At 44.2% G+C, this 12,641-nt stretch overlaps 1 protein-coding gene across 1 annotated transcript in view; it reads right to left on the bottom strand.

The window, feature by feature from the left end:
- Positions 1-1,170: 1,170 nt before the first annotated feature.
- The window catches only part of SMPX (small muscle protein X-linked), a 49,409-nt gene continuing 37,938 nt past the window's right edge, over positions 1,171-12,641 (bottom strand). The window contains exon 5 of the mRNA XM_010987445.3: positions 1,171-1,599. The gene's annotated coding sequence lies outside the window, so the exon portion shown is untranslated. The remainder of the gene's footprint in view (positions 1,600-12,641) is intronic.

Genomic DNA, 12,641 nt, shown 5'->3' with positions numbered 1-12,641 from the left:
AAGTGAATACCTCAGAAAATGCATTGAATTTATCTAGTGACTCTGGTCTGTATTGTACTGCAAATTTGACCTAGGAGACTGCATTAAAAGATGAAGAAAGTTTTTTATAACATTAAACCAGAATTAAATTTGGAAACTGAATATGGATCATTTATATATAAACAAAGGCAACAGGAAGGTAAATTTTGTAATCCTAGCCAACAACCCTAATTAGGAAGGAGTGGAATGGCATGAGGCAACACAACGCCCTATTACTGAGGACCTGTTCTGCTGACAGATGACTTGCTGGCATATTTTGTTCTGTTTGATATTTGCTGCCCTGTATGTCTACGTAAGATTTAGATCACCAGGCTAAACCACAGCCCGGCGAGATGTCTGGGACCCACAGCCAGATGGGTGCCCCTTCAAGAAAACCTCAACTCATCAGATACTGCTGAATCTGCAGCCAGTCGCGTGTGTGCAATGATAGCCCTGCTTTTGGAAACCAGTCTCTACGAAACAGAAAAGCTGAAGACTAATTTATGCTTGAGATGTTTCAAAATACATCTGATTTTTTAAAAATGGTAAGCAATGAAGTGAAGAAAAAAGTCAGGGTGTTGGGATCTCTGCATACCAGGTAGGTAACACACTTGTCTCTAAAACTGCATGATCTTGAGAGCCTGGTCCCTCAAATCTTCATACTCTGCAGTTGCCCGGACATCTGGGAAGATCAGAAGACTCTAGCGGGACATGGGTGATTCTTTTTTGGTATATGATTGTTGCACGGAGACTCTCCATCTTAGCAGCAGGAGACATGTCTTGCGTTGGACAGCTAAGCTATGATCTGACCCTCTCATTCTGATCTCTCAGCTTTATTTTATTGTGCCTTATAATGGATGCAATTCCACATGGGGAATGGGAATTCCTGAGCCTCCATGGAAGTAAAATGTACTCACCATAAAAGTCGTCCTCAAAGGAGGAACATCATCAATACCCAGTTCCTCAGGAAGTATTTAACTTGATTTGCAATGATCAGTCAGCCATAGTCTCCCCCGTGGTACCCGATAATTCAGAATGAGAAGCCCCGCTTACGCAGTGTGGAATTTGGTTGGTGCTTCTATCTCACCTCTCTCCACATGGGGGAGTATGTAGCTCTCTGAAGATATGAAAATTAATTAGTTGAGATGCACATTTTACATTTACTCAAATATTTATTTGACCTCATAAAAAGTTTATTGACATTAATTTAGAAGGTGAAGAACTAAAATACATTCCAAATATTTGACCAAAATAGTGTGGGCAGTAGCTTAGAGAACTTTCCATCAAAATCATTGTTAATCAATATCCTTCTCCATAAAATCATATCCCTCCTCAAAAGCACACCCTCCAAGTGGTGAATTCTTGAGCTGCTTTGCTCTGCAAGCTGCCAAACCTGAAGATAAGTGCACGTAAGTAGTGCAGCCACCTAGAAGGAAGAGATGGAAATGCACAAACAGGACTTTTCTGCTAGAGTCTCAGGCCTTTGGGAGGTTCATAATCTTCATACAAATATATAAAATTTCTTAGTGAGCAATTTTCCTTTGAATCCATTCTCTTACTCTCCAATTCTTCACATCAAGCCTGCAAAGAAGAAACCAAAGGAATGGTTACTTTAGTTTTTGTGAGATGTTTTTAGGGACGGCTTGTAAATCATTTTGATAGGCACGAGTCAAACTTGAAGGCTTCATTTTCACTGGAAAACTTCAGCTTGAGTCCATGAATGTGAAGTGAGTAGAAGGTGCGACCATCAACTCTGACTCTAAGGATTCAAGTAATTCCCAGCTAAATTAGGATGGCTTCCATCTGAAGGATTAGAGTATAATGCTAACCTTAAGACTGACTTGCAAGACCTTTGGTGCCTGTGGGAAATTTGCCTTCATGGTTCCAGTCCTCCACCCCTCCCTAGATCCATCCCCATTGCCTTGTTGCTTTTCAGTTTCCTACCATTGTGGACAGGGTAGGATTCCTCATGCCTGAGTTGGGCCATGTGACTTGCGGCCGGTGGAATGAGGCAGAAGTGATGGTGTGCCAGTTCGGAGCTTAAGCCTCAAGAGGCATCACATGTTCTTGGCGACTCTCCTGCACGTCTGCCATTGCCGCAGACAGGGTATGCCCAGGCTGGCCTGCAGATCCCAGAAGGGTGAGTAGCGTGTGGAGCTGACGTGGATACATAAGTGAGCCCGGTCTAAATCAGCTGAGCCACAGACGCATCAGCCAGTGTAATAAGTGCTTTCTTTGTAAGGCATGGGACCTGGGGGTGGTTGTTTATGCAGCGATAGCTAATTGATAATGAGGCCACTTCTTTTAATGGCTCTTGGGATGTCAGGATGGTTGAGCCTTATTTACACATTTGTTTTCCATTATTCTTTGCTGTCATTTCTTGTCTGTTTTACTTATGTGAATGGGCTGAATCTTTTCTAAGAAATAGAATGCTCTCTCTTTTTTTTTTTTATTACCAATGACTGTAGAAAGAAAACTCCACAGACCAGGGTCCCCTCCACCTTTGCTGGGGCAGATAGTATAGCTTGGCTTACCCCATATCCATTCACAACCCCCTTCTTCCTTGCTTTTCTCTCCTACAAGGCTGGTAGCCAAATACTCTGTTTCCTGGTCTCTCTTACAGCTCGGAGCAGCCATGGGACCCAGTTGTAGCTGGTGAGCTTGGAGGGGAATTCTGCAGCAGAGGTCTTTTAGGCAGCTTTGCTTTCCTGTGTATTTTTTTAGAGATTACAAAGCCTGTTGTGTCATCTAACCTTAGAGCATCGCTGTGAGGCAGGTTGTATTATACTCATTGTTAAGATGACACACATTTGAGGTGCAAAAAGCAAAGTGAGTAACTCAAAGTCTCATAGCTGGTAAATAGAAAAACTGGGATTTGGACTCCAGTGTCCTGACTCTGGGGCTCCTGCCATGCCACTGACAAAGAAGATCTGGATGGTTCTGGAACCAGAGGGGAAGGCAGGAAGGTATTAATGATGGCAGAACTGAAAACATTGCCCACAAGTCAGCAGAGGCTGCTTTTTTTTTTTTAACGATTCAGAATAATTTAACTGGAAGAGTTTCCAAGTGTCTTAGTTTCCTAGGGCTGTCATAACAAAATACCAGAGACTGGGTAGTTTACAGAACAGAAATTTTCTCATACTTCTGGAGGCTATAAATCCAAGGTCAAGATTATCAGCAGGTTTGCTTTCTCCTGAGGCCTCTCTCCTTGGCTTGCAGACGGCCACCTTCTCATTGTATCATTACACGGTCTTTCCTCTGCACAGACAACCCTGCTGTCTATTGTCCAAACTTCTCATAAGGTCACCAGTTAGATTGGATTAGGGTCCACTTTAATGGCCTCGTTTTAACTTAATCACCCCTTTAAAGTTCTATCTTCAAATACAGTTACGTTCTGAGGTACTGGGGGCCAGGACTTTAGTGCATGAGTTTTGGGGGGGACACAGTTCAGCTCATAACACTTTGCCTAGCAGGGACTCTTCTATTTCTGTAGCATCTTTTTTTCTTTTTTTAGAAACTCAATTTTCAGTCCAGGGCATTCACCAGGAAGAAGCAAGATATCACCTCCTTCCCAGCCCAGGATTTCCTGGGTGAAACTTACTTGTTGACCAGCAACTTCACAGCGTCACCCGGCCCACCACGCTGGCCTGTCTCTGTCCACTCTCCCTCCCGCACCCTGCACCAAGTTTGCTGGACACTTACTGCCTGTGTCACAGGGTGACAGCCTTCAGGCCTCTCCCTCTCAGCTGCTAACTTTTGACTACAACCCACTCACCCCCGCAATTCTCCAGGTCCCAGGCTGCATTGTAATTAGTTGCCTCTAGGCATCCTCTCTCTCCTCTCTCTTTCCTGCCATAGCTGTCCTGCCTCTAGGCCATGACCCTCTGAAGGGATGAACATGTCCTATTCATTTCTCCATCCCATTGCCTGGGGACAGGTGAGTTGGAGCGCTGGAAAAGTGAGGACAGGACCAGAAATGTGAGGCGGCGGGAGTGAGCGAGGGGACGCAGAGGCAAGGACCCAGCAGCGCTGATGAAATGTGCTCCGTCCCCCTGTGCTGTCACAGCTGTCCTTGGCCCCGGCCGTAGCCCCACCATGGCCAGGGTGTGCTCAAGCCATTTTACTGCTGTGGTCACTGTGCTGGGTGACATCCGGCCCATCTCTCTGGCCAAGGAAGAGGCCCATATCAAGCTGCCCTGGAAACCGAGACATTCCTTGGGCTTGCCTGAACAGCATGGAAGGGGTGATGATTCATAGCAAATTGTCACTGCAGCATGTTCTGTGAGGTATGGTTTCTCTCCAAGAACTGTCCAGACTCTGAAGCACCATCTGGAACCAGAAATGGGAACCATTTCTATGATGGGCTTGATGGGGACTTTGACCACCACAAATCCGTCTCAAGTAGGTGGAATTAGAGATACACTGAGAAATACGTGGGGAGCCATTTGCCATGATCCTTCAGTAACTGTTTAAAAACCCTAAGATGCCACTCATGACTGGGTTCAGCTTGTGGACCTCTGTGACTTTAAGACAGTTTTGAAAACACAGAGAAACCTTGATCCAGTTTGCCCAGACCACCGTGGCCACTGAGATCATCACATTATTTAGGAAAAGCAAACACACAGTTCTTCATGCAATACTAGCCCCAGGGAAACGGCGCTTCATGTGGGGCTGGAGGAGCTACTGACTGGACACAGTTACCACATTTCATCTATAAAGTGAACTTGGATCTCTCTTCTAGCCGGAGCCGGGCAGGAGGCAGCAGACGGCACAGAGGAGTCACTGCAGTCGTCGTTCTCCAGACCACCCTGCCCTCCTCCAGCCTCTCCCTCCCTCCTGGGTCCCGAGAGAACCCGAGAGGGCCCAGCAACCCTGGACTCAGGACACTGCTGATGAGAAAGGTCACAGATGGTCCTTCCGGGACTGCCAGACCCCCAGAGGAACAGAGTCTGTGTCCTTGCCCTTGTGAGACTCAGCGTGTTCTCAGAATGCCTTTATGTTACCGCAGTACAGGAATCTGGGAATTCAGAGACTGGGGTCAGGGCTCGAATTTAAAAATGAGAACAAGGGGAAGGGATCCAGAGCTAAAATTGCCCGTGCTGTAAAGCACACTTGTTTGTCGGGTTATTGGAATGCAAGTGTGCTGGGCCATGTCCCTGGCCGCACTGCTTTGCTGCCTAGAGAACAGCTGTCAGCCACTCTCCTGCGTCCTGCTCTCCTGTCCGGGACATTTGTGAGGACGATGGGGAATGCGAGGCCCCCTGCTGAAAGTCACTCTCCAGGTACCCCACACACCTTTTGTACCTAAGCAAAAAAAGTTTACATTGGGAAAGGCACCCCTTGGCTGGTGCGAGGGTGACACACCAGATAGCTCCCATGTGTCACTCTCAGTCCAGGCTGAGGAGCATGTGATGTTTACACCTTGCCATGACCCATTTATAGCTTTGCTACTCAGTTGCCACGGCCCCACATACATCATTTAGGAAATGGAGTCCACTCAACGCTCATCTGCATTTGGTCCTTTAAACAGCCTCTCGGGGGCGGTACAATGATTACTTCCTCCTACGTGGTGCTAAATCATAGAGCCATAAACACAGTGACACTCAAAAGTAGTCAAGAGAAAGGCGGTGCCTCATGTTCCATCCGGTTCCATATGCAGTGGCCGACCAGGCACCCAGAGCAAACTGGTGGAAGCCCTGGAGTTTATCAGAGGGCATTTGCGGAGTCTTCTAGAGTTTACAAAGCACGTTCACACACATTGGCCCATGGAATCATTGTGACCACATGGAGAGGAAGGCAGTACAAGCTACAACTAAGGTTCTTACTGCACCCCCACACCAAGGTCGGGGAGAAACTGTACCCTGGTAACTCCAAACCCAGAACTCTTTATTTTATCCCCACTAGCCACTCATGAAGTAGAAGAAACAAAACCAAATAAAAACATTTTTGAAGCTTCAGCTGTGAAATAGCCACCCAAATTGGCTTCTGTGCATGATGAAGCCTTTGGTGGATAAAGTAAAAACTAATATGTTTCCTCCAATAACTAGTAAAAGCAGGGAAGATGAGAAAGACACAAAAAGCAGGGCATTTTTTTCCAGTAAAATTCTGCACCTAAAATCCAGAGTCAAATAGTGAGTGTTATGTGCCCCATGTGGAGAATTTGAGTGACCTTAAGGAAAAGACAAATTTGCATGTCCAGGTCAAATTCATACAAGATAAGTTCAAAAAGGGGTTTTGAATCCTATTGTATTGAGAGTTTGTTGCACTGGACATCAAGTCAGGGGCCGGCAGCTGGGACAATACTGAATTTGTTGGGGGAGATCTTGGTGGAGTAAGGGGCATAATCCACGACCAGTCACCACTCGCGGCTCCTGGTTTTCTGGTCAATTTCGCCATCCATCAGAGCACAGACCTCCCTATTTCTAAAGGGGCCACAGATTTTACTGTAGGAGCACTTACCCAAGACTTCCTAATAAAGCAGAGCTCAGTGACACGCAGAGGTAGACAAAGTGACAGACAAGTCAAGTAGACTAGTCTTAACCAAGAGGTTCTCAGTTTCCAAAGACAGCAAAACCCTTTTATGTTGTTTAGGCCTGAGCATTTGAGACCTAGGGACAACGGTGCTTACATCAGTAATACCCAGTATCCTCTTTGATCTGTCTGGTACAGTCAGTGGCAGCCAGAGGTCCTGGGACGTCCAAATGGAAAACCAATTTCTTAATTTAACAGAACATATGAAATAAACTTAGGTGTCCCTGTTTCTCCCCAATAAGGCATTCTGGGAAGTGCATTGTCATGGAGATCCCCTTAGAGCTGATTAACATTTTGTTAGTTTTTACAGTAACAGTGATCGTAGTGAGTGGTCCAAGTTCTCAGTATTCAAATTAAAAACCTGGCTGCTGATGTACCATCAGGCAAAAATGTACCGATAAAGGTTTATAATCTTCTAAAACAGTAAAACTATTTTCAAAGATGCAAGGAACTAGACTTTTCTTACTGTTCCTCATTTAGAAATTAGGAAATTAAAATCCAGAGGGGTTGAGTCACTAGTCCAGGGTCTCACAGCTAGTTAGTGGCTAGTCCAGGATTAAAACCCTGTCTGGAGCTCTTAGCCCCTACAATGAACTCTTTTTAAAATGCATAAAATGGGCATAAGTTATCTGTACATATTGACAGTATTAGAGGCACCCTGCGCGAACAACTGATACATAGAAATATATCTGTAGTTTAGAAATAATTTGACTTAACATTCTTGTACTTGTTTTAATGAACGCCAACATTTAATTTAAGAAAATTTTTTGCCTTCTCAGAATTTACAGTTTCTTTTTAATGTTTTTATAGAGTAAAATGAACACATCTTAAGTGAACAGCTTCATGAATTTTTTTAATGTATGTATTTACCCATATATAGCTTTTATTTTTACATGGCTCTTAAATACTACCATATATGCCAGTATATCATCAAGGTTTTGTTCGTTTGTTTGAGAAATACTAGTTCCCAGAGATGATAAAACAGTATATCATCAAGGTTTTGTTCGTTTGTTTGAGAAATACTAGTTCCCAGAGATGATAAAACAAGTTTCACCTCTAAAAGGGAGTGAAGAGGGGGAAAAAAACTTTCCATGGTCACATAAATTGAGGAATACCGGGTTAAGCAAAGATAAACCATCTTCTTAGTTTTGGGGCTCCTCAGAGCTTTAAACATACAAATGTATGTTGTGTGTATTGGGTGTGGGGACGACACCATGTAGCATTTCAAAACTTGCTTGATTACTGGATCATCTGTCCAGTTTTCTACTGTTTGTATTCTTGTTTGATTTATCATTCATTATATCACAGTGTCTGGACTATTCCATATGAGATTTTACTTAATCATAATCCTATGATTGGGCGCTTAGGTTCTTAATCAGTTTTGCTATCCTAAATGAACAAAACTTTTTCCACACACTTTCTTTAGGATGGTATCCATCAAGGCCTAACTGGGCCTAAATCCACAATGGCTGAAGCTTTCTCCATTTACTAAGCCCCACACCCTCACCAGCTAGGCTGGCTTAGTGCCTGCTATAAGAAGACAGTATCTTTTGAGGGAATGAGCAAGTATCTATTTCATGATCATTTTCCCACTCTTTTCTGTGACTATTACAAGAGGAAAACGGGTAGCTTTTTTCATTGAGCATCCCTTTGATGACTAATGAGGCTGCACATTTTCTCATGCTTCTCTACTAATTACACATCCACTTTTGTGAATTGTGAGTTCACTTCCTTTATTTATCTGTTAAGGTGCTAATGTTTTGCTTCCTAATTTGCATGGGCTCTTTATACAATTGTATATTTCATGCAAAACAGTTTTCTTGATAGTTTTTGCCATTTAATGGTTGGGGTTTTTTTCAAGTACAGAAATTTTTAATTAGCAAGATTTAGAGGGATGATTTTGATGGCCCATCTTTAAAAAGCTATCATCTGGACAAGCTTAAATCAATGCCTTCGTTTTTTCCCAAATCATCCCAACCATTATTTTTAAAGTTATAGCCTACCTTTTGAAGCCACCATCAAAGGCCTTTAATTTTGTCATCTTAAAAGTGATAAGAAGTCAAAAAAGAAGGCTCTTCATGGAAAGAAAAGAAGCATCACTTTGGTCTTCGGAGATGTGGGATCTTGTTTAGAGGCTGTTGTGGGTGCTGTTTAAACCACCCAGAACAGGAGCACAAACTTGGCTGCACATTAGAATCACCTGGGGAGTTTTAAAAATCAGAAGGCCCAGGTTGCCCCAGACCAATGACATCAGAAGTCTCTGGGGTGGAATCAGTATTTTTTTTAAAGCTCCAAGGCCTCTGATGTGCAGACAAGGTTGAGAGCCACAGGCCTAGAAGCATTTCTCTGACTTTCATGTCCAGAGGAAGCACCTGGGGATCTTGTTAAACTGCAGATTCTGACTCAGGAGGCCTGGGGTGAGGCCTGAGGTTGTTTGTGTCTTTTTAGTAACTCCCCCAGGGGATGCGGTTATGGTTGGTCTGCAGACCACACTTTGAGAATCAAGGGTCTAGAGCAGTGGTTCTTAAGGAAAGGGGTGGTATTTTGCACCCCCAGGGGACATTTGGCAATATGTGGAGGCCTTTTTTGCTTATTACAACCAGGAGGAGGGAGTGCCACTGGCATCAGGTCAGCAGAGGCCAGGGATGCACTAAACAGCCTATAGTGCCCAGGACAGCCCCACTCCTAAGAGTTCCCTGGCCCTAATGCCAGTAGTGCCGAGGGTGAGAAACCCCACCCCAGCACTCTAGACAGAGCTGTTTCTGTGAAAAGAAAATGATCCCAAACCTGAGCTGGAAGGCTGTATGCTCTGGTATGATAAATGGTCCCTTCTGGGAAGCATTTCTGATAAAACATATGGGTGGTTTTCTGATCAGCTTTAATGAGATGAAAAGCCCCTTCTGGGAAATTAGATTTACCTGCCTTGCTAAATTAGCCTTGTGACAGAGTTTAAAGACCACTTGTAGCCGGTCTAACAGTGTTATCCAACCACACTTTTTCCTATTCAAAGTTTTGGAACTGACTCTTTGAAGCTTCTTTAAGCAACTTTGAACTAAAGCTTTGACATGTGCTTGCAATCAATTTATCAAAGACATTGCTTTAACACCCTTTGCCTTGCCAGCCTCCAAGCTGCTTCCCCAGTGGACCCTGTCTATAAATTCAACTGGTTACTGAATGCCTACTGTGGAGACACTTCAGCACAGACTCTGCCTTCAAATCCCAGCCATCTTACTTTCTCGCTGTGTCACCTTGGGCAAATATTCTTCTGAAGCACAGGAAGATAATAGTATCAAACTCATAGGGGTGTTGTGAGGATAACATATTCAAGCGTTTAGCGGAGTACCTCCCACATGGTGAACACTTGACATGTGTGTACTCTTACTATTAATCTGAGCTGAAGACCCCAAAAAGCTGATAAATCAAGACATCCCTGCCGCTGCCTCTGCTTTCCAAACAAGATTGAGTCTTTGTCATCTTGGCTTCAAACTCTTTGTGGTTCTTAAAGGTTGATGGTTGTTGGAGGTCTAAATAGGTAAAGAGGAGAATTGAAAGCAGTGAATTGAGTTGAAACAACAGGAAAGAAGAAAGGCTGGGGCAGTCAGTGAATAACTGGATTGGGGGAAGAATGAAGAGAGATTTGGGGTTAGAAGTCTCTAGGATGAAGGACTATTGGGCTGATAATGAATCAAGAGAATGTTTAGGTTGTTTTACAATGTAACTCTTCAGTGAAGATTTGCCTTCCTTTTTGAGGCCATTTTCAGTGAGCAGTGTTCCTTTTGGAGGAGGCTCTGTGCTTAAATGGGCTTAAAGATGGAAACCAGATGCCTGGTTATATTTGGTTACAATATATGCTAGAAAATTTATTCGGTAGGCACTGTGGACACATTAATGGACAAGTTATCCCCCTTCATGGAACTGAACATCTAGAAGGAAAGTCAGACAGTAAAATAAGTGATGGCAGTCGACTCTTCCATGGTGATGGATGCAGCTGTGATGGGACAAACTCAGGAAGCCGTGGATGCTTTATCCAGCTTAAGGGGCTCTGGAAAGGCTTTTCCAAAATAGTATGTAAACTGAGACCTGAATGATGGGGAGGAGTTACCCCGCTCCTGGGTAGGGGAGGAGAGGAAGACTGGAAACTCATATTCTGAGCATGTGGAAAGGCCTAGAGTCAGCATGGCACCTCCATGAACCGGAAGTAGTTCACTGTGGTTGGAGCGAGGAATGCTCTGGGTGAGCAGAAATACAAGTGGGGAAAACCTGGTGAGTCTGAGTCCTTCAGTGCAGGCGCTGGGGGTAATGGGGAGTACCTGAAGGCTGTTTAGTGAGGCAGTGACATGATCACTTTTGTGTTTTTAGCTTTAAAAAAAAAATCTGTTAGTTGCAGGGCTCTGGTGATGAAAAACAAGGAGAAAAGGCTTTAAGGAGTCAAGTGCACCGGTCACTTTGCCAGCCATGGGCCATTACTGCACCAGTTGCTCAATGACAAGCATGATGGATGAATGGCATATGCAGACCTTTCAAGTTGCAGAGAGGGATCAACCCTTTCAGGAGCCCTTGTCCACAGGCTCTTGCCTGAGGATTGAGAAGGGCCGCCCTTCACCATCAGCAAAGGCCCGGGGGCTCCTCACTGAAGCATCACTGTTCCAGACCTCAAGACTTCCATCAGGGGCTTAGACAAATTCCCAGGGACCTCCCAAGCATTACTAAATACGAGACAAATCACTAGTGACCACAAACTGCTGGGCGGGCTCTCACCTGTCAGTGTGCAGTATTTTGTGGGCTAGGAAGAATCTGAGCTTAAATAAAGCAGAAATGGACAGTCTCTCCGTTCCCATGGCTTAGTTTATTGAACGGGGGAAATAAGCCTTGGGAGGGAGACAGACCCGTTCCTAACAATTTAACCATTAATAAAGGCCTGCTATAAATGGAACTCAGGAGAGAAGGTAGCTTGTCAGAGGGCAAAGGAGTGGGCCCATTAGACAAAATAGGTCACACAGAGAGAAAGTTGTCCTGTGTCCTGGCTAGTTAGGTTGATCAGAGATGACAGGCCTTGCCATTTTTTAACTGATCAAAAAGGGATAGAGACTATATAAAGGGTTTCTTTCCTGTTGTTGTCCTTCTTAGAAGAGGGCTGTTTGAAAGAGGATCCTGAAAAGAAAAGAATGATAGTATTTATCACAGTTAAGAGTTTTGTGCTTAACAATCTGTGTGTGTGTTCTCGGGAAAAAAAAATTCTGTTCTTCTCCTAGGAAGCCCCTGTGTCTGCTCACTGGTTTTCATCTGGGATTAACACAGCGGCATTGCCCAAGGAGGATGGTTTGATTTTTGGTGTTACTATCTGCTGTTTTCGTTTTCACCTTCAGAGATCAAAAGAGAATAGGAAAACTATCACAATATAAGAACAAATCTGCACGGGGGTGGTGTGATAAAGCTAAGACTTATCCCTCCTACCCTGAACTTCTGGTTTGCTTCTGGACTTGCCCTAAGAGCATCTGCTTTATTCTCCCTCCTTTTGGAGAACCTCCTGCCTAATGACTCAAGAAAGTGAAGAAAAACCTTCCCCAAAGTGCTCAGAGCCTGCACTTTGCTTATATGTTGTCTGGTTTACAAAAGCTTCTGCTGTTAAAAACATCAGGGAAACTGGCTTCACATTTGGAAATAATCTTTCTAATCTTCCCAAAGATAAACAACATTTGGTGTTTTAAATAAATACAAGAAATTGTGGGTGGTGAGGATCAGTAGGGTTGAAAGAAAAGCAAATACTGAAATGTTAAGCCTATGTGACTTTAGACAAAACCTCACTTCTCCAGACCTGTTTTCTCATCTGGTAAAAAAATAATAGAGGGCTAGGTTGCTGTGGTAGGCATCCTCCCAGATGGCCCCCAGCCAGTCTTGCCTCCTGGTATTCTTACCCTCGTATAGACCTCTCCAACACCAAGTAGGGCTGACTTGTATAATCAACAACATATTACAGAAATGACTGAGTGTGACCTCAAAGACTAAGTCATAAATGCCATCACAGCTTGTGCCTTACTCTCTCTGGGATCAGTGGTTCTGGGGGAAGCCAGCTGACATGTTGTGAGGGCACT

The sequence above is a fragment of the Camelus dromedarius genome, chromosome X (genome assembly GCF_036321535.1).
Source record: "Camelus dromedarius isolate mCamDro1 chromosome X, mCamDro1.pat, whole genome shotgun sequence".
Taxonomy (NCBI): Eukaryota; Metazoa; Chordata; class Mammalia; order Artiodactyla; family Camelidae; genus Camelus; species Camelus dromedarius.
This window is presented reverse-complemented; position numbering and strand designations above follow the sequence as displayed.